The 17,638-nt window shown below is 45.7% G+C and overlaps 14 non-coding genes across 14 annotated transcripts; 11 read left to right on the top strand and 3 right to left on the bottom strand.

Moving 5' to 3' along the window:
- Positions 1-3,001: 3,001 nt before the first annotated feature.
- On the bottom strand, positions 3,002-3,114 carry LOC135042547 (U5 spliceosomal RNA). Its single transcript, XR_010235650.1, has one exon. It is a non-coding gene; the product is annotated as a U5 spliceosomal RNA (small nuclear RNA).
- Positions 3,115-3,400: 286 nt separating this feature from the next.
- LOC135042550 (U5 spliceosomal RNA) lies at positions 3,401-3,517 on the bottom strand. The gene has a single exon (XR_010235653.1). It is a non-coding gene; the product is annotated as a U5 spliceosomal RNA (small nuclear RNA).
- A 270-nt stretch (positions 3,518-3,787) lies between these two features.
- LOC135042526 (U5 spliceosomal RNA) lies at positions 3,788-3,903 on the bottom strand. The gene has a single exon (XR_010235630.1). It is a non-coding gene; the product is annotated as a U5 spliceosomal RNA (small nuclear RNA).
- Positions 3,904-4,047: 144 nt separating this feature from the next.
- On the top strand, positions 4,048-4,211 carry LOC135042569 (U1 spliceosomal RNA). Its single transcript, XR_010235672.1, has one exon. It is a non-coding gene; the product is annotated as a U1 spliceosomal RNA (small nuclear RNA).
- A 152-nt stretch (positions 4,212-4,363) lies between these two features.
- On the top strand, positions 4,364-4,526 carry LOC135042494 (U1 spliceosomal RNA). The gene has a single exon (XR_010235604.1). It is a non-coding gene; the product is annotated as a U1 spliceosomal RNA (small nuclear RNA).
- A 674-nt stretch (positions 4,527-5,200) lies between these two features.
- Positions 5,201-5,364, top strand: LOC135042481 (U1 spliceosomal RNA). The gene has a single exon (XR_010235594.1). It is a non-coding gene; the product is annotated as a U1 spliceosomal RNA (small nuclear RNA).
- A 152-nt stretch (positions 5,365-5,516) lies between these two features.
- On the top strand, positions 5,517-5,679 carry LOC135042446 (U1 spliceosomal RNA). Its single transcript, XR_010235568.1, has one exon. It is a non-coding gene; the product is annotated as a U1 spliceosomal RNA (small nuclear RNA).
- A 671-nt stretch (positions 5,680-6,350) lies between these two features.
- Positions 6,351-6,514, top strand: LOC135042572 (U1 spliceosomal RNA). Its single transcript, XR_010235675.1, has one exon. It is a non-coding gene; the product is annotated as a U1 spliceosomal RNA (small nuclear RNA).
- Positions 6,515-6,666: 152 nt separating this feature from the next.
- On the top strand, positions 6,667-6,829 carry LOC135042507 (U1 spliceosomal RNA). Its single transcript, XR_010235615.1, has one exon. It is a non-coding gene; the product is annotated as a U1 spliceosomal RNA (small nuclear RNA).
- A 674-nt stretch (positions 6,830-7,503) lies between these two features.
- Positions 7,504-7,667, top strand: LOC135042470 (U1 spliceosomal RNA). The gene has a single exon (XR_010235587.1). It is a non-coding gene; the product is annotated as a U1 spliceosomal RNA (small nuclear RNA).
- Positions 7,668-8,639: 972 nt separating this feature from the next.
- LOC135042588 (U1 spliceosomal RNA) lies at positions 8,640-8,803 on the top strand. The gene has a single exon (XR_010235690.1). It is a non-coding gene; the product is annotated as a U1 spliceosomal RNA (small nuclear RNA).
- A 152-nt stretch (positions 8,804-8,955) lies between these two features.
- LOC135042454 (U1 spliceosomal RNA) lies at positions 8,956-9,118 on the top strand. Its single transcript, XR_010235575.1, has one exon. It is a non-coding gene; the product is annotated as a U1 spliceosomal RNA (small nuclear RNA).
- A 674-nt stretch (positions 9,119-9,792) lies between these two features.
- LOC135042439 (U1 spliceosomal RNA) lies at positions 9,793-9,956 on the top strand. Its single transcript, XR_010235561.1, has one exon. It is a non-coding gene; the product is annotated as a U1 spliceosomal RNA (small nuclear RNA).
- A 152-nt stretch (positions 9,957-10,108) lies between these two features.
- LOC135042500 (U1 spliceosomal RNA) lies at positions 10,109-10,271 on the top strand. Its single transcript, XR_010235610.1, has one exon. It is a non-coding gene; the product is annotated as a U1 spliceosomal RNA (small nuclear RNA).
- The last annotated feature ends 7,367 nt before the right edge of the window (positions 10,272-17,638 follow it).

Here is a 17,638-nt window from a genome sequence, read left to right as displayed (position 1 = left end):
CTATCACAATGCGCTGCGGGCAGTACAAAATTGGGTTAATATAGGAGAAAAACCCCCAGACCTGTGCTCCTTAACTGTACCTGGTGGCTAGTGGAGCGGCTGCCCAGTAATCAGTGTCCACGCCAGTGCGCACACGGTCCACCCCCTACGGCCACGCTCCCCTTCATCAGCGGCCTCGTGATCCGGAAGGGTGGTGTGTGTGTGACTGACCTTAGGATGAAACCGGACCCTCCGCTGCAGTGACCCAGCAACCAGGGCACGGGAGTATACAGCGCCGCTGGGAGTGATGAAGCTGCAGTAAAGATGTCTATTAGACCTAGCCTGCTGCAGCCCTTGTAGATTCTCATAAAACAAGTTCTTCTTTTCTTGTCAAAATTTATAGCTAAGAATAGGCTGCCTGAGGCAGGCCCCTGTTAAGTGGCCTGCTACTGAAGGCACCAACTACAAACTGAGCTCCCTGTTCATGGAAGCGGGGTTATAGAGGAGAATGCACTGAGCATCTTGGGAACAGTCAAAAGCTTTGAGCCGGTTGGTGCCTCAGATCAAGATCCTACTCTACACCCCAATGTGAATCCTTGTGGAGTCCAGTGTACCCCACAGAAGAAATTAATGTGTCACACCCATTGGCAGCAACCTTAGAATAGCTGCTGACGGGCACAATTGAGAAAGGAAGGGGGGGGGGGGGGGACATTTGAATCCAGCACATAAATGCAATTCAAATATGTAATTTGTACCTTCCTATTTTAAAATATAATGGATGAACCTCACCCTGTGAGAACAATCTTCATGATCAAGAGATCACATATGCAAAATAAGTATGAGTTGGGATAGGGCTGGGGAGGGTGGCTGCTCGGGCAGCCCCTCCCCCGTCAAGTTAAGGAGATTCAACTGAGGAAGCACAAGGGAACTCTCGTCTGGGGACAACAACTGCAGGGAGACCACATCTTTTCAGATGAACATGGGAGGGCGGAAGGCTGCCTAATACTGAAGCACCATCAAATATCAAACCATATGCAACATCTAGTACAAGCCTTCCTGGGGGAAGGTCTGCAGCAGACGGATTTGCATACAGTGATGTTATTCAAGCAGTGGGCCAAAGTTGGCTGGAACCCTCATCTGCCATTAAAAGAGAAAAGGGGCGTGCAGGGCATGGCGGCCTTTTGCAGTGCTTGGATGACCCCTAGTTCTCATTAAACACCCCCACCCTCCTTTGGTGTGGGGCTCATGTTGGCCATGCCCCATCCCCTGAAGCATTCAAGCTGATTTCTTGCAGCAGCTGGGCACTGTAACAGCTCCAGAGCTGTTCTGTAAGGCAAGTAAAAGGGTGTGGGCCCTGCAGCACCACCTGTAGTTTGCATTGTGCGTTGGAAGGCACAAAGTAAGCAGACGGGAGGAGAAGTCAGGATAGTGCGCAAGGGCATCCTTTTCTCTTAGTCCGTAGAGGATGCTGGGGTCACATTAAGAACCATGGGGTATAGACGGGATCCGCAAGAGACATGGGCACTTTAAGACTATCAAAGGGTGTGAACTGGCTCCTCCCTCTATGCCCCTCCTCCAGACTCCAGTTATAGGAACTGTGCCCATGGAGACGGACATTTCGAGGAAAGGATTTATTGTTAAACTAAGGTGAGCATCTTACCAGCTCACACCTTAAGCATGCCGCAGAACGTGGCATTCAACAGAACACAAGCCAACGGCATGAATAATTGCAGCAAAAAGCTGACCAGAACCATAACACAACATGTGTATAACCACAAGTAATAACTGCAGACACAGTATGGACTGGGACGGGTGCCCAGCATCCTCTACAGACTAAGAGAAAAGGATTTACCGGTAGGTATTAAAATCCTATTTTCTCATACGACCTAGAGGATGCTGGGGTCACATTAAGAACCATGGGGTTATACCAAAGCTCTTGAACGGGTGGAAGAGTGCGTACGACTCTGCAGCACCGAATTACCCAACTTGAAGTTATCATCGGCCAAGGTATCAAACTTGTAAAACTTAGCAAAAGTGTTTACTAAATAGCTGCTCGGCAAAGTTGCAATGCCGAGATTCCCCGACCAGCTGCCCAGGATGAACCTACCTTTCTAGTAGAATGGGTCTTCACCTAATTCAGTAACGGCAATCCTGCCATGGAATGAGCATGCTGAATCTTACCACAGATCCAGCGCATAATGGTCTACATGGAAGCAGGACACCCAATCCTGTTGGGAGCATACAGGACAAACAGAGCCTCTGTTTTCCTAATCTGAACCGTTCTGGTGACATAAATTTTCAAAGTTCTGACCACAGCCAGAGACTTTGACTCAACGAAGGTGTCAGTGGCCAAAGGCACCATGTGGAAAGATGAACCACCTTCGGCAGAAATTGTTGACGTGTCCTCAATTCTGCTCTATCTTCATGAAAGATCAAATAAAGGCTCTTGTGATACTGCATGGTTTGTACTGTTTTCCATGTGCTCCCAGATCTTTCAAGCAAGTAGCATGGTCAAGAAAGTTCTGTTTGAAAAGAAACAAACATTTACTGTCATTGTTATGCAAATAAACTTACATTAAAGCTAACCAGAAAGCACACTCGTTCTGTCTTTAAACTGATAAAAGAAACCCCAATAATATGGGCATACCTCCCAACTTTGTCGGCTCGCAAAGAGGGACACACGCGCGGCGAAGTCGCACGCGCTCCCAAAAAGGGCGTGGCCTAAGTAAAAAGGGGCATGGCTTCGCGGGAGGACCCGCGATCGCGAGTCACGCCCCCGTTTTCGGCACTGAGGGGGCATGCCCAGCGCTCTGTGAGCCGCTGGCATGCCACCTCTCCCTCTGACTTCAGTGAATAGACGCTGTGCGCACAGCGACTATTCACCTCTGCTCTGCTAAGCAGGGCAGCGACAGACAGAGCCTCCCAACTGTCCTACCCACCGCGGGACACTGCGGCCCGCAGGTGGGACAGCGGGACAGTCCCCAAAAAACGGGACTGTCCCGCGAAAATCGGGACAGTTGGGAGGTATGATATGGGGCATGCAAAAATTGAGATAAAACTCAGTTTTGCTCCTCTCCACGGAAATCTTTAGTAAAAGGCGAAAGATTTGTTCGTTCTGAAGAGAAACCAGAGCATGACCAAGATTCCACCTGTCGCCTGAGTGCCATGCCAGCAGTCCTCATTCAGCTCAAAGTGAGCACCCAATTTGAAAGAAAGAAAGCAGATTTCTCACCAGGCTTCCCCTTGCTATAAACATGGTTTGTACTCTTTTCCATGTGCTCCCAGATCTTTCAAGCAATTAGTATGGTCAAGAAAGTTCTGCTTGAAAAGAAACAGACATTTATTGTCATTGTTATGCAAATAAACTTACATTAAAGCTAACAAGAAAGCACACTTGTTCTGTCTTTAAACTGATAAAAGAAACCCCAATAATATGGGGCATGCAAAAATTGAGATAAAACTCAGTTTTGCTCCTCTCCACGGATAATCTTTAATAAAAGGCGAAAGATTTGTTCATTCTGAAGAGAAACCAGAGCATGACCAAGATTCCACCTGTCGCCTGAGTGCTGTGCCAGCAGTCCTCATTCAGATCAAAGTGAGCGCCCAATTTGAAAGAAAGCAGATTTCTCACCTGGCTTCTCCTTGCTATAAGCATGGTTTGTACTGTATTCCATGTGCTCCCAGATCTTTAAAGCAAGTAGCATGGTCAAGAAAGTTCTGTTTGAACATAAATAAACATTTACTGTCATTTCTATGCAAATGAGCTTACATTAAAGCACACTCATTCTATCTTTAAACCGGTAAAAGAAACCCCAAAAAGATGGGGCATGCAAAAATTGAGATAAAACTCGGTTTTGCTCCTCTCCACGGAAATCTTTAGTAAGAGGCGAAAGATTTGTTCGTTCTGAAGAGAAACCAGAGCATGACCAAGATTTTTATCTGAAAATATGTGTTCTCCCTGCAGTTGTTGTCCCCAGATGAGAGTTCCCTTGTGCTGCCTCAGCTGAATCTCCTTTACTTGACAGAGATGTGCCTGAGCAGCGGCCCTCCCCAGCCCTATCCCAAATCATACTTATTTTGCATAGGCGATACCATGGTCATGAAGATTGTTCTCCCAGGGTGAGGTTCATTCATTGCATTCTGGGTATGCTGACCCCTGTGATTTCCCCAAATGTGGGAAACTCGACTGCATTATTTGTGGTAGTGGGGGACTGTGTTTGTGCTTTCCTCTAGTCAGCTCTGGTAAAAGTCAGATTTATTTGTCTCAGATCTTCCTCTAGCCTTGTTCTTCTTTCGAGAGTTCCCTTGTGCTGCCTCAGTTGGATCTCTTTCACTTGACAGGGGGGTGCCCGAGTAGCGACCCTCCCCAGCTCTAGCCTAACTCCTACTTACCTGCCAGGTGAGATACTATGATCATGAAGGTGCTTCTCCCAGGGCAAGGCTCACCCATTGCACTCTGGGTGTGGTGCCCCTGCGATTTCCCCAAATGTGGGAAGCTTGACTGCATAATTTGTGTTTCCCCTGGTCGGCTCTCGTATAATTCAGATCTCTTTGTCTCAGGTCTCTCTCCAGCCTAGTTTGCTGTCTGTTTCCACTTCTTTTTTCATGAGCCCCTCCCTTTTATACCCTTGTGCACTATCCTGACTTCTCCTCTTGTCTGCTTATTTTGTGCCTTCCAATGCACAATGCAAACTACAGGTAGTGCTGCAGGGCCCACACCCTTTTACTTGCCGTACAGAGCAGCTCTGGAGCTGTTACAGTGCCCAGCTGCTGCAAGAAATCAGCTTGAATGCTTCAGGGGCTGGGGCATAGCCAACATGAGCCCCACACCGAAGGAGGGTGGAGGTGTTTAATGCGAACTAGGGGTCATCCAAGCGCCGCAAAAGGCCGCTATGCCCTGCACGCCCCTTTTCTCTTTTCATATGCAGACGAGGGTTGAAGCCAACTTTGACCCACTGCTTGGATGACATCACCGTATGCAAATCCATCTGCTGCAGGCCTTCCCCCAGGAATGCTTGCACTAGTTGTTGCATTTGGTTTGTTGTTTGGGGGTGCTTCATTATTAGGCAGCCTTCTGCCCTCCCATGTTCATCTGAAAATATGTGTTCTCCCTGCAGTTGTTGTCCCCAGATGAGAGTTCCCTTGTGCTGCCTCAATTGAATCTCCTTTACTTGACAGAGATGTGCCTGAGCAGCGGCCCTCCCCAGCCCTATCCCAAATCATACTTATTTTGCATAGGAGATACCATGGTCATGAAGATTGTTCTCCCAGGGTGAGGTTCATTCATTGCATTCTGGGTATGCTGACCCCTGTGATTTCCCCAAATGTGGGAAACTCGACTGCATTATTTGTGGTAGTGGGGGACTGTGTTTGTGCTTTCCTCTGGTCAGCTCTGGTAAAAGTCAGATTTATTTGTCTCAGATCTTCCTCTAGCCTTGTTCTTCTTTCGAGAGTTCCCTTGTGCTGCCTCAGTTGAATCTCCTTCACTTGACAGGGGGGTACCCGAGCAGCGACCCTCCCCAGCTCTAGCCCAACTTCTACTTACCTGGCAGGTGAGATACTATGATCATGTAGGTGCTTCTCCCAGGGCAAGGCTCACCCATTGCACTCTGGGTGTGCTGCTCCTGCGATTTCCCCAAATGTGGGAAACTTGACTGCATAATTTGTGTTTCCCCTGGTCGGCTCTCGTATAATTCAGATCTCTTTGTCTCAGGTCTCTCTCCAGCCTAGTTTGCTGTCTGTTTCAACTTCTCTTTTCTTGAGCCGCTCCCTTCTATGCCCTTGCGCACTATCCTGACTTCTCCCGTCTGCTTACTTTGTGCCTTCCAATGCACAATGCAAACTACAGGTAGTGCTGCAGGGCCCACACCCTTTTACTTGCCGTTCAGAGCAGCTCTGGAGCTGTTACAGTGCCCAGCTGCTGCAAGAAATCAGCTTGAATGCTTCAGGGGCTGGGGCATAGCCAACATGAGCCCCACACCGAAGGAGGGTGGAGGTGTTTAATGCGAACTAGGGGTCATCCAAGCGCCGCAAAAGGCCGCCATGCCCTGCACGCCCCTTTTCTCTTTTCATATGCAGACGAGGGTTGAAGCCAACTTTGACCCACTGCTTGGATGACATCACTATATGCAAATCCATCTGCTGCAGGCCTTCCCCCAGGAATGCTTGTACTAGTTGTTGCATTTGGTTTGTTGTTTGGGGGTGCTTCAGTATTAGGCAGCCTTCTGCCCTCCCATGTTTATCTGAAAATATGTGTTCTCCCTGCAGTTGTTGTCCCCAGATGAGAGTTCCCTTGTGCTGCCTCAGTTGAATCTCCTTTACTTGACAGAGATGTGCCTGAGCAGCGGCCCTCCCCAACCCTATCCCAAATCATACTTATTTTGCATAGGCGATACCATGGTCATGAAGATTGTTCTCCCAGGGTGAGGTTCATTCATTGCATTCTGGGTATGCTGACCCCTGTGATTTCCCCAAATGTGGGAAACTCGACTGCATTATTTGTGGTAGTGGGGGACTGTGTTTGTGCTTTCCTCTGGACAGCTCTGGTAAAAGTCAGATTTCTTTGTCTCAGATCTTCCTCTAGCCTTGTTCTTCTTTCGAGAGTTCCCTTGTGCTGCCTCAGTTGGATCTCTTTAACTTGACAGGGGGGTGCCCGAGCAGCGACCCTCCCCAGCTCTAGCCCAACTCCTACTTACTTGCCAGGTGAGATACTATGATCATGAAGGATCTTCTCCCAGGGCAAGGCTCACCCATTGCACTCTGGGTGTGGTGCCCCTGCGATTTCCCCAAATGTGGGAAGCTTGACTGCATAATTTGTGTTTCCCCTGGTCGGCTCTCGTATAATTCAGATCTCTTTGTCTCAGGTCTCTCTCCAGCCTAGTTTGCTGTCTGTTTCCACTTCTTTTTTCATGAGCCCCTCCCTTTTATACCCTTGTGCACTATCCTGACTTCTCCTCCTGTCTGCTTACTTTGTGCCTTCCAATGCACAATGCAAACTACAGGTAGTGCTGTAGGGCCCACACCCTTTTACTTGCCGTACAGAGCAGCTCTGGAGCTGTTACAGTGCCCAGCTACTGCAAGAAATCAGCTTGAATGCTTCAGGGGCTGGGGCACAGCCAACATGAGCCCCACACCGAAGGAGGGTGGAGGTGTTTAATGTGAACTAGGGGTCATCCAAGCACCGCAAAAGGCCGCCATGCCCTGCACGCCCCTTTTCTCTTTTCATATGCAGACGAGGGTTGAAGCCAACTTTGACCCACTGCTTGGATGACATCACCGTATGCAAATCCATCTGCTGCAGGCCTTCCCCCAGGAATGCTTGCACTAGTTGTTGCATTTGGTTTGTTGTTTGGGGGTGCTTCAGTATTAGGCAGCCTTCTGCCCTCCCATGTTCATCTGAAAATATGTGTTCTCCCTGCAGTTGTTGTCCCCAGATGAGAGTTCCCTTGTGCTGCCTCAGTTGAATCTCCTTTACTTGACAGAGATGTGCCTGAGCAGCGGCCCTCCCCAGCCCTATCCCAAATCATACTTATTTTGCATAGGAGATACCATGGTCATGAAGATTGTTCTCCCAGGGTGAGGTTCATTCATTGCATTCTGGGTATGCTGACCCCTGTGATTTCCCCAAATGTGGGAAACTCGACTGCATTATTTGTGGTAGTGGGGGACTGTGTTTGTGCTTTCCTCTGGTCAGCTCTGGTAAAAGTCAGATTTATTTGTCTCAGATCTTCCTCTAGCCTTGTTCTTCTTTCGAGAGTTTCCTTGTGCTGCCTCAGTTGGATCTCTTTCACTTGACAGGGGGGTGCCCGAGCAGCGACCCTCCCCAGCTCTAGCCCAACTCCTACTTACCTGCCAGGTGAGATACTATGATCATGAAGGTGCTTCTCCCAGGGCAAGGCTCACCCATTGCACTCTGATTTCCCCAAATGTGGGAAGCTTGACTGCATAATTTGTGTTTCCCCTGGTCGGCTCTCGTATAATTCAGATCTCTTTGTCTCAGGTCTCTCTCCAGCCTAGTTTGCTGTCTGTTTCCACTTCTCTTTTCTTGAGCCGCTCCCTTCTATGCCCTTGCGCACTATCCTGACTTCTCCTCCTTTCTGCTTACTTTGTGCCTTCCAACGCACAATGCGAACTACAGGTAGTGCTGCAGGGCCCACACCCTTTTACTTGCCTTACAGAGCAGCTCTGGAGCTGTTACAGTGCCCAGCTGCTGCAAGAAATCAGCTTGAATGCTTCAGGGGCTGGGGCATAGCCAACATGAGCCCCACACCGAAGGAGGGTGGAGGTGTTTAATGCAAACTAGGGGTCAGCCAAGTGCCGCAAAAGGCCACCATGCCCTGCACGCCCCTTTTCTCTTTTCATATGCAGACGAGGGTTGAAGCCAACTTTGACCCACTGCTTGGATGACATCACCATATGCAAATCTATCTGCTGCAGGCCTTCCCCCAGGAATGCTTGCACTAGTTGTTGCATTTGGTTTGTTGTTTGGGGGTGCTTCAGTATTAGGCAGCCTTCTGCCCTCCCATGTTCATCTGAAAATATGTGTTCTCCCTGCAGTTGTTGTCCCCAGATGAGAGTTCCCTTGTGCTGCCTCAGTTGAATCTCCTTTACTTGACAGAGATGTGCCTGAGCAGCGGCCCTCCCCAGCCATATCCCAAATCATACTTATTTTGCATAGGAGATACCATTGTTATGAAGATTGTTCTCCCAGGGTGCGGTTCATTCATTGCACTCTGGGTATGCTGACCCCTGTGATTTCCCCAAATGTGGGAAACTCGACTGCATTATTTGTGGTAGTGGTGGACTGTGTTTGTGCTTTCCTCTGGTCAGCTCTGGTAAAAGTCAGATTTCTTTGTCTCAGATCTTCCTCTAGCCTTGTTCTTCTTTCGAGAGTTCCTTTGTGCTGCCTCAGTTGGATCTCCTTCACTTGACAGGGGGGTGCCCGAGCAGCGACCCTCCCCAGCTCTAGCCCAACTCCTACTTACCTGCCAGGTGAGATACTATGATCATGAAGGTGCTTCTCCCAGGGCAAGGCTCACCCATTGCACTCTGGGTGTGCTGCCCCTGCAATTTCCCCAAATGTGGGAAACTTGACTGCATAATTTGTGTTTCCCCTGGTCGGCTCTCGTATAATTCAGATCTCTTTGTCTCAGGTCTCTCTCCAGCCTAGTTTGCTGTCTGTTTCCACTTCTCTTTTCTTGAGCCCCTCCCTTCTATACCCTTGTGCACTATCCTGACTTCTCCTCCCGTCTGCTTACTTTGTGCCTTCCAATGCACAATGCAAACTACAGGTAGTGCTGCAGGGCCCACACCCTTTTACTTGCCTTACAGAGCAGCTCTGGAGCTGTTACAGTGCCCAGCTGCTGCAAGAAATCAGCTTGAATGCTTCATGGGATGGGGCATGGCCAACATGAGCCCCACACCAAAGGAGGGTGGGGGTGTTTAATGCGATCTAGGGGTCATCCAAGCAGCGCAAAAGGCCGCCATGCCCTGCACGCCCCTTTTCTCTTTTCATATGCAGATGAGGGTTGAAGCCAACTTTGACCCACTGCTTGGATAACATCACCATATGCAAATCCATCTGCTGCAGGCCTTCCCCCAGGAATGCTTGCACTAGTTGTTGCATTTGGTTTGTTGTTTGGGGGTGCTTCAGTATTAGGCAGCCTTCTGCCCTCCCATGTTCATCTGAAAATATGTGTTCTCCCTGCAGTTGTTGTCCCCAGATGAGAGTTCCCTTGTGCTGCCTCAGTTGAATTTCCTTTACTTGACAGAGATGTGCCTGAGCAGCGGCCCTCCCCAGCCCTATCCCAAATCATACTTATTTTGCATAGGAGACACCATGGTCATGAAGATTGTTCACCCAGGGTGAGGTTCATTCATTGCATTCTGGGTATGCTGACCCCTGTGATTTCCCCAAATGTGGGAAACTCGCCTGCATTATTTGTGGTAGTGGGGGACTGTGTTTGTGTTTTCCGCTGGTCAGCTCTGGTAAAAGTCAGATTTCTTTGTCTCAGATCTTCCTCTAGCCTTGTTCTTCTTTCGAGAGTTCCATTGTGCTGCCTCAGTTGGATCTCCTTCACTTGACAGGGGGGTGCCCGAGCAGCGACCCTCCCCAGCTCTAGCCCAACTCCTATTTACCTGCCAGGTGAGATACTATGATCTTGAAGGTGCTTCTCCCAGGGCAAGGCTCACCCATTGCACTCTGGCTGTGCTGCCCCTGCGATTTCCCCAAATGTGGGAAACTTGACTGCATAATTTGTGTTTCCCCTGGTCGGCTCTCGTATAATTCAGATCTCTTTGTCTCAGGTCTCTCTCCAGCCTAGTTTGCTGTCTGTTTCCACTTCTCTATTCTTGAGCCGCTCCCTTCTATGCCCTTGCGCACTATCCTGACTTCTCCCGTCTGCTTACTTTGTGCCTTCCAACGCACAATGCGAACTACAGGTAGTGCTGCAGGGCCCACACCCTTTTATTTGCCTTACAGAGCAGCTCTGGAGCTGTTACAGTGCCCAGCTGCTGCAAGAAATCAGCTTGAATGCTTCAGGGGCTGGGGCATAGTCAACATGAGCCCCACACCGAAGGAGGGTGGAGGTGTTTAATGCGAACTAGGGGTCATCCAAGCGCCGCAAAATGCCGCCATGCCCTGCATAACCCTTTTCTCTTTTCATATGCAGATGAGGGTTCCAGCCAACTTTGGCCCACTGCTTGGATGACATCACCGTATGCAAATTCGTCTCCTGCAGACCTTCCCCCAGGAATGCTTGTACTAGTTATTGCATATGGTTTGATATTTGATGGTGCTTCAGTATTAGGCAGCCTTCCGCCCTCCCATGTTCATCTGAAAAGATGTGGTCTCCCTGCAGTTGTTGTCCCCAGACGAGAGTTCCCTTGTGCTTCCTCAGTTGAATCTCCTTAACTTGACGGGGGAGGGGCTGCCCGAGCAGCCACCCTCCCCAGCCCTATCCCAACTCATACTTATTTTGCATATGAGATCTCTATATCATGAAGATTGTTCTCACAGGGTGAGGTTCATCCATTATATTTTAAAATAGGAAGGTTCAAATTACATATTTGAATTGCATCTATGTGCTGGATTCAAATGTCCCCCCCCCCTTCCTTTCTCAATTGTGCCCATCAGCAGCTATTCTAAGGTTGCTGCCAATGGGTGTGACACATTAATTTCTTCTGTGGGGTACACTGGACTCCACAAGGATTCACATTGGGGTGTAGAGTAGGATCTTGATCTGAGGCACCAACCGGCTCAAAGCTTTTGACTGTTCCCAAGATGCTCAGCGCATTCTCCTCTATAACCCCGCTTCCATGAACAGGGAGCTCAGTTTGTAGTTGTTGCCTTCAGTAGCAGGCCACTTAACAGGGGCCTGCCTCAAGCAGCCTATTCTTAGCTATTAATTTTGACAAGAAAAGAAGAACTTTTTTTATGAGAATCTACAAGGGCTGCAGCAGGCTAGGTCTAATAGACATCTTTACTGCAGCTTCATCACTCCCAGCGGCACTGTATACTCCCGTGCCCTGGTTGCTGGGTCACTGCAGCGGAGGCTCCGGTTTCTTCCTAAGGTCAGTCACACACAATGTAACACCCCGGTATAACAAGTGTGTAAACTATGTGGAACAGGTCAGGGATACCTTGATGGACTATTCCTCCTTCAGCAGCAGCTCTTCTCTATTCCTGGCAGAGAGGCAAGGTTTCCCCAGACACAAAGAAAGGCAGGCAGGGCTTTGTATGAAAGAATAAATGGTTTACCACATAACTCAGAAAAGGAACTGATTACAGTAGGGAAGGGAAAGATTTGATTCAAGCAACTTAAACACAGACACCATATACACTTTAAGTCATTACACAAATGGTAATATAACTAAATCTGAGATTAATACTATGTTGCTTAGTAATAGAAATCAACTTATGCAGACAATATTTAAGTCCCAGATAACATTGGTGTCACTGCAGGGAGTCTCTATGTGCACGTTGGGGCCCGGTTATGTTGTTACATAGTTATATGCAGCTATTGTCTCCTTTAGCTGTGAACAAAATATTGTAGCTCTGTGTAGTAAAGATGATTGTTTAAAACAAACTGGAGCTGCTTCCCATGTAAATCGCTGCATAGGTATAGTAAATATAGGATAATGTCCTTTGCAGTGGAGTAGGTTTCAGTATAAATATGGATTTATCTCACCCAGTCAATAGATGTTTCTGAGGCAGTTTCCCCTCAGATGTAGGCCAGTCAGCATTGGTATAAAGGCTTTATACTCTCCTGTCTCTGACACTTGCTGTGCACTCTCTTGGCTGAGAGTGTCATGGCGTTCTTACTTGTTAATTGCTGCACTTCCACTGCTGTATTTTGCACTACTGCTTACTCTCTCATGCAATTTTCAGCTTATTTGTCTCCCCTCTCTCAGCTGCTCATCTCTGCGTAATGGCGTCGCCAGCTCTTTCCTCACCATGGCTCCAACTGACTTCTCAAACTGCTGTTCAATTTTCTTTTAAATAAACTTTATTTAAAATGGCACAGGCAACTACACTGTTGTCAAAAATGTCCTTGTTGTTATGGGATATCACACGTGCCCCCCCCAAAACATGCGTGTCCTCACGCATTTTGGTTTTATCCCTATATAAACTTCTCACTATATCCAGTCACATTCATTAGTGAACACAGATTATGTCTGAAACATTAACATTTATCAACATTTTTAACATCAGTATCTGATAGGTATAATTCCTTTTGTGCTATAGTACATTAACACATGCTCCTGGAGCAATCGGTTGAAATCTGGACAGTATATGGTCTTGAAAAGTTTGTCTAGGAAACCTCAACCCCCCTGCCATGGATGAGTATTGAACTCTTTCTAAACTGTCTTTGGGACATGCTGTACAAAACTGCAGCTGACTATGGTGGTTTTCTGTTTTGCAAGCCCTAGTCTTCTTGCCTCCTTGTCGGTGACAAACCACCTTAGTCTGCTGTAAATACATTTTATGAGCCTCTTCCATTCCATCTTGGGATTCAGTATCACAGCTGGTTTGGGACAATGGATTCTGGAGAGAAAGAGGCAGCAAGGTTCTTCTTACAGAACAGGTTGGACAGTTTCGGCACCATCTCTTGATGTCTTCCCTCATTTCAACCCAAAAGAACTTTTTCCAGATGCTTGTTTCCATCCTTTTGCACCCAGGGTGACCTGACTTGTCGTGATATTCTTCAAGCACATAACAAGCACTTTGTCTTGGAATTACAAGTTGACTGATCCTATAATGAGTATTAGGATCCACACTACATCGAACCAACTGTCCTTTCTCTTCAAACAGCCTTTCTCGCTGTCTCAACAACTTCAGGAGTTCTGGCGAGGATTCTTGCCTTTGTCGCTTGGTCAGGTATTTCCCAATCTTCAGTAAGGCTTTGAGGTGTCTTATCATCTGACTTTTATCTTGCAGGTGGTCAAAACTGGTTCCTTGAATAGGTTGCTCACAGTTTCTAGAACTGGATGCTATATTATTCATGCCTAACATTGAAGCATTCTTTCGGATAATCTGGACACTGGAGATGGGCATTTCTATCATTATTTGGCTAGCCTTATTTTTTTCATGTTCCTCTCTTACAGATAATTCTGTTATCATTCTTCCCTTTTGTTTGGCTATCCCAGGTTGAAGGCCTTGTTTCTCCTGGAGCTTGTCAGTTTGAAACTCTCCTTGGAGTGCTGCTACGAGCTCCTCACAGCAGTTCCGCAACACATTCATGCCCACTATCACTGGAGGCAATCCATCATCTTGGGCAGTGGTGATGATGAAGCCTTGCTGTGGTAGCACTGTTCGTCCGATTTGAATTTCAGCTTCCCAGTATCCTTTGCAAGGGATGCAGTGCCCATTGCTTGCAATCGGGTTTATCAATGTGGAAGTTGACGGAAACATCTGTTCCTCAGTCCAATGCTGCTCAAACTGTGTTGCTTGTATTGTGGTCACTTGTGATCCAGTGTCTAAGAGAGCGGGCATTGAGACTCCATTGATGCAAACTTGAACCACCGGGCATTGGCTAACATAACGGGTTAACCACATGAATTTGGAGTTTAAATGATCTGGCTGCTCAAATTCTCTCTTAATTTGTCCGCTTCCTTCACAGCTTTGAAAAATGGGTCGCCTTTGGGAGGCAAAGTGGCTGGAAAAAAGTGTCTCCCTGCTTCTATGTAGGTCCCATTGGGAACTGTTCAGTGGTCTCCTCTCCTGGCACCATTCCATTTCTTCATGGAGCAGTGCCTGCTGTCTCTTCAGAATCTGCAGGTCTCTGCGCATCTCTGTCACACCACGTGTCAGTTCAGCCAGCAGACTTCGTAACTCACTAGAAGAGTCAAATATGCATGTCTTTGAACATGGCACTGTCACTCCTTTTACTGTAGGTGGGTAAGTAGCTCCTTTAAAACTTGACTCCTGGGCATCAGAATTCTCTTGATACCGTGGCATCTCTGGAATAGACTCTTGTGGAACAGCCCCTGAAGTAAGACTGGAGCCTAGAACTTTAATCGCAGCCTCTTTAAAATCCAGGAATGTGCTTCCAGGCTTCTGCAATCTCAATAGTCGCAGCTGAGTTTTACAAATTCGCCCCTTGCACCTTCAGTGAACTGGTCCAATAACATTTTCTCTTTGTCATGCACTTGCTCAGGGTCTGCTTGCTGAACATCTCTGAGTGCTTCCTGCAAGCTGAGGGCATAGCCCCGTAGTGACTCTCCTGGTTGTTGCTTTCGAGCAAAGAAGTGCATTTTAAGTTCTGACACTGTCCTTGTGTCAAATGTGGTAGCAAGCCTGTTGAGGATCTGGTCCACAGTCTTCTTCTCTTCAGTAGGCCAGGAAGTAACCTCTCTAAGTGCAAGCCCTTTCAACTGTCCCATCAAGATCTCCACCTTTTGCTGCTCTTTCAGCGGGTACAGACGAAACAAAGACTGCAGTAGTATCCTCATCAGTTTATTTTTGTCAATTACCATTTTAATAATCGGGTAAAGAAAATTAAGTGGATTTTTGAAAGAAAACAATACTGTCAATATACTATTAAAACAAATTAAAATGGTAAAAGTTATTGTACTTTAAGTAAAAATAAAAGAGCAAAAATATCAATCCCAGTTTTGGATTACTTTAATTAACAAAAAAAAATGCATATAGCAGAGGATAGTTTCAATCTGCCTACCTCTGGGCTATGGACCCAGCATGCTTCCATTACAGTACTCTGCTGCACATGTAATTGCAAGAGATCCTGAAGCACTCACTCATCATGGGAAAGTACCAATGTGTTTCTTCATTGGTTGATGGAAGAAACATCTTACAAAAACTCTCCAGATTATTGACTATTTAAAGTTTTTCTTGGAAACGTTCTAGATGAATGCTTATCAGCCTTTGTCAGTATGTACTTTTGCAAAGTGTCGCTGTGGCGCAATCAGTTAGTGTGTAAGGCTATTAACCAAAAGGTTGGTGGTTCAATCCCACCCAGGGACGTAATTGACCTTGTTATCAGATTTTGGTGATCTTTAAGTAGACATGTCAAAATTTCAAAAACCCCTCTTATGGTGTAGGGTACCTGGCCTTCTCTGATGTAATCAGAGTTAGATTTGATTCAGTGATTTTATAAAAACAGCTAGGAAGCACAATTTAGCAGTGGTTTGCAGAGAAAAAGAAATATGCTGGCAAAAAAATCCAATTGAGTGATTAAACAGCTCTTCATTTTCTGGCTTTACTTTTATGCTAACAAATTTGTTCTCTGAAAAGTGTCCACAAAGCCAAATATCTGATTAACATCTTTGTAGGGATGGTTTTTCACCTATTACTAAATTAAACTTGCTTCATTGGAAAGGCAGCAAGATGCATCCTCATTTCAATATCTACTGAAATAATACAGGTTGACACCAGGAAACATTAACGCCACTGCATCCTTGCTGCTTTCTCATGTGGAAGTCTGTTTAATGTGAAAACAAGGTGATATCTAATTAGCACACAGGTAAGGAATTAAGAAAATCTTTATTTAAGGGTGAAGATGTTTCTCACAAAATCGTTGCCCCAATGCATCATTGAAATTCAAGCTGGAAAGATGATTTTAATATATCACTTGTACATTTTGTATTGCTCTTCTGGTGACAATGTAGTTTGTTTTTGTCAATTACCATTTTAATAATAGGGTAAAGAAAATTAAGTGGATTTTTGAAAGAAAACAATACTGTCAATATACTATTAAAACAAATTAAAATGGTAAAAGTTATTGTACTTTAAGTAAAAATAAAAGCTAAAATATCAATCCCAGTTTTGGATTACTTTAATGAACAAAAAAAAATGCATATAGCAAAGGATAGTTTCAATCTGCCTACCTCTGGGTTATGGACCCAGCATGCTTCCATTACAGTACTCTGCTGCACATGTAAGTGCAAGAGATCCTGAAGCACTCACTCATCATGCGAAAGTACCAATGTGTTTCTTCATTGGTTGCTGGAAGAAACATCTTACAAAAACTCTCCAGATTATTGACTTTTTAAAGTTTTTCTAGGAAACGTTCTAGATGAATGCTTATTAGTCTTTGTCAGTATTTACTTTTTGCAAAGTGTATCTGTGGCGCAATCGGTTAGTGTGTTCAGCTATTAATCAAAAGGTTGGTGGTTCAATCCCACCCAGGGACGTGATTGACCTTGTGATCAGATTTTGGTGATATTTAAGTAGACAAGTCAAAATTGCAAACCCCCTCTTATGGTGTAGGGTACCTGGCCTTCTCTGATGTAATCAGAGTTAGATTTGATTCAGTGAATTTATAAAAACAGCTAGGAAGCACAATTTAGCAGTGGGTTGCTGAGAAAAAGAAATATGCTGGCAAAAAAATCCAATTGAGTGATTAAACAGCTCTTCATTTTCTGGCTTTATTTTTATGCTAACAAATTTGTTCTCTGAAAAGTGTCCACAAAGCCAAGTTTCTGATTAACACCTTTGTAGGGATGGTATTTCACCTATTACTAAATTAAACTTGCTTCATTGGAAAGGCAGCAAGATGCATCCTCATTTGAATATCTACTGAAATAATACAGGTTGACACCAGGAAACATTAACGCCACTGCATCCTTGCTGCTTTCTCATGTGGAAGTCTGTTTAATGTGAAAACAAGGTGATATCTAATTAGCACACAGGTAAGGAATTAAGAAAATCTTTATTTAAGGGTGAAGATGTTACTCACAAAATCGTTGCCCCAATGCATCATTGAAATTCAAGCTGGAAAGATGATTTTAATATATCACTTGTACATTTTGTATTGCTCTTCTGGTGACAATGTAGTTTGTTTTTGTCAATTACCATTTTAATAATCGGGTAAAGAAAATTAAGTGGATTTTTGAAAGAAAACAATACTGTCAATATACTATTAAAACAAATGAAAATGGTAAAAGTTATTGTACTTTAAGTAAAAATAAAAGAGCAAAAATATCAATCCCAGTTTTGGATTACTTTAATTAACAAAAAAAAACGCATATAGCAGAGGATAGTTTCAATCTGCCTACCTCTGGGCTATGGACCCAGCATGCTTCCATTACAGTACTCTGCTGCACATGTAATTGCAAGAGATCCTGAAGTACTCACTCATCATGGGAAAGTACCAATGTGTTTCTTCATTGGTTGATGGAAGAAACATCTTACAAAAACTCT

This window comes from Pseudophryne corroboree, unplaced genomic scaffold (genome assembly GCF_028390025.1).
Source record: "Pseudophryne corroboree isolate aPseCor3 unplaced genomic scaffold, aPseCor3.hap2 scaffold_829, whole genome shotgun sequence".
Classification (NCBI taxonomy): Eukaryota; Metazoa; Chordata; class Amphibia; order Anura; family Myobatrachidae; genus Pseudophryne; species Pseudophryne corroboree.
This window is presented reverse-complemented; position numbering and strand designations above follow the sequence as displayed.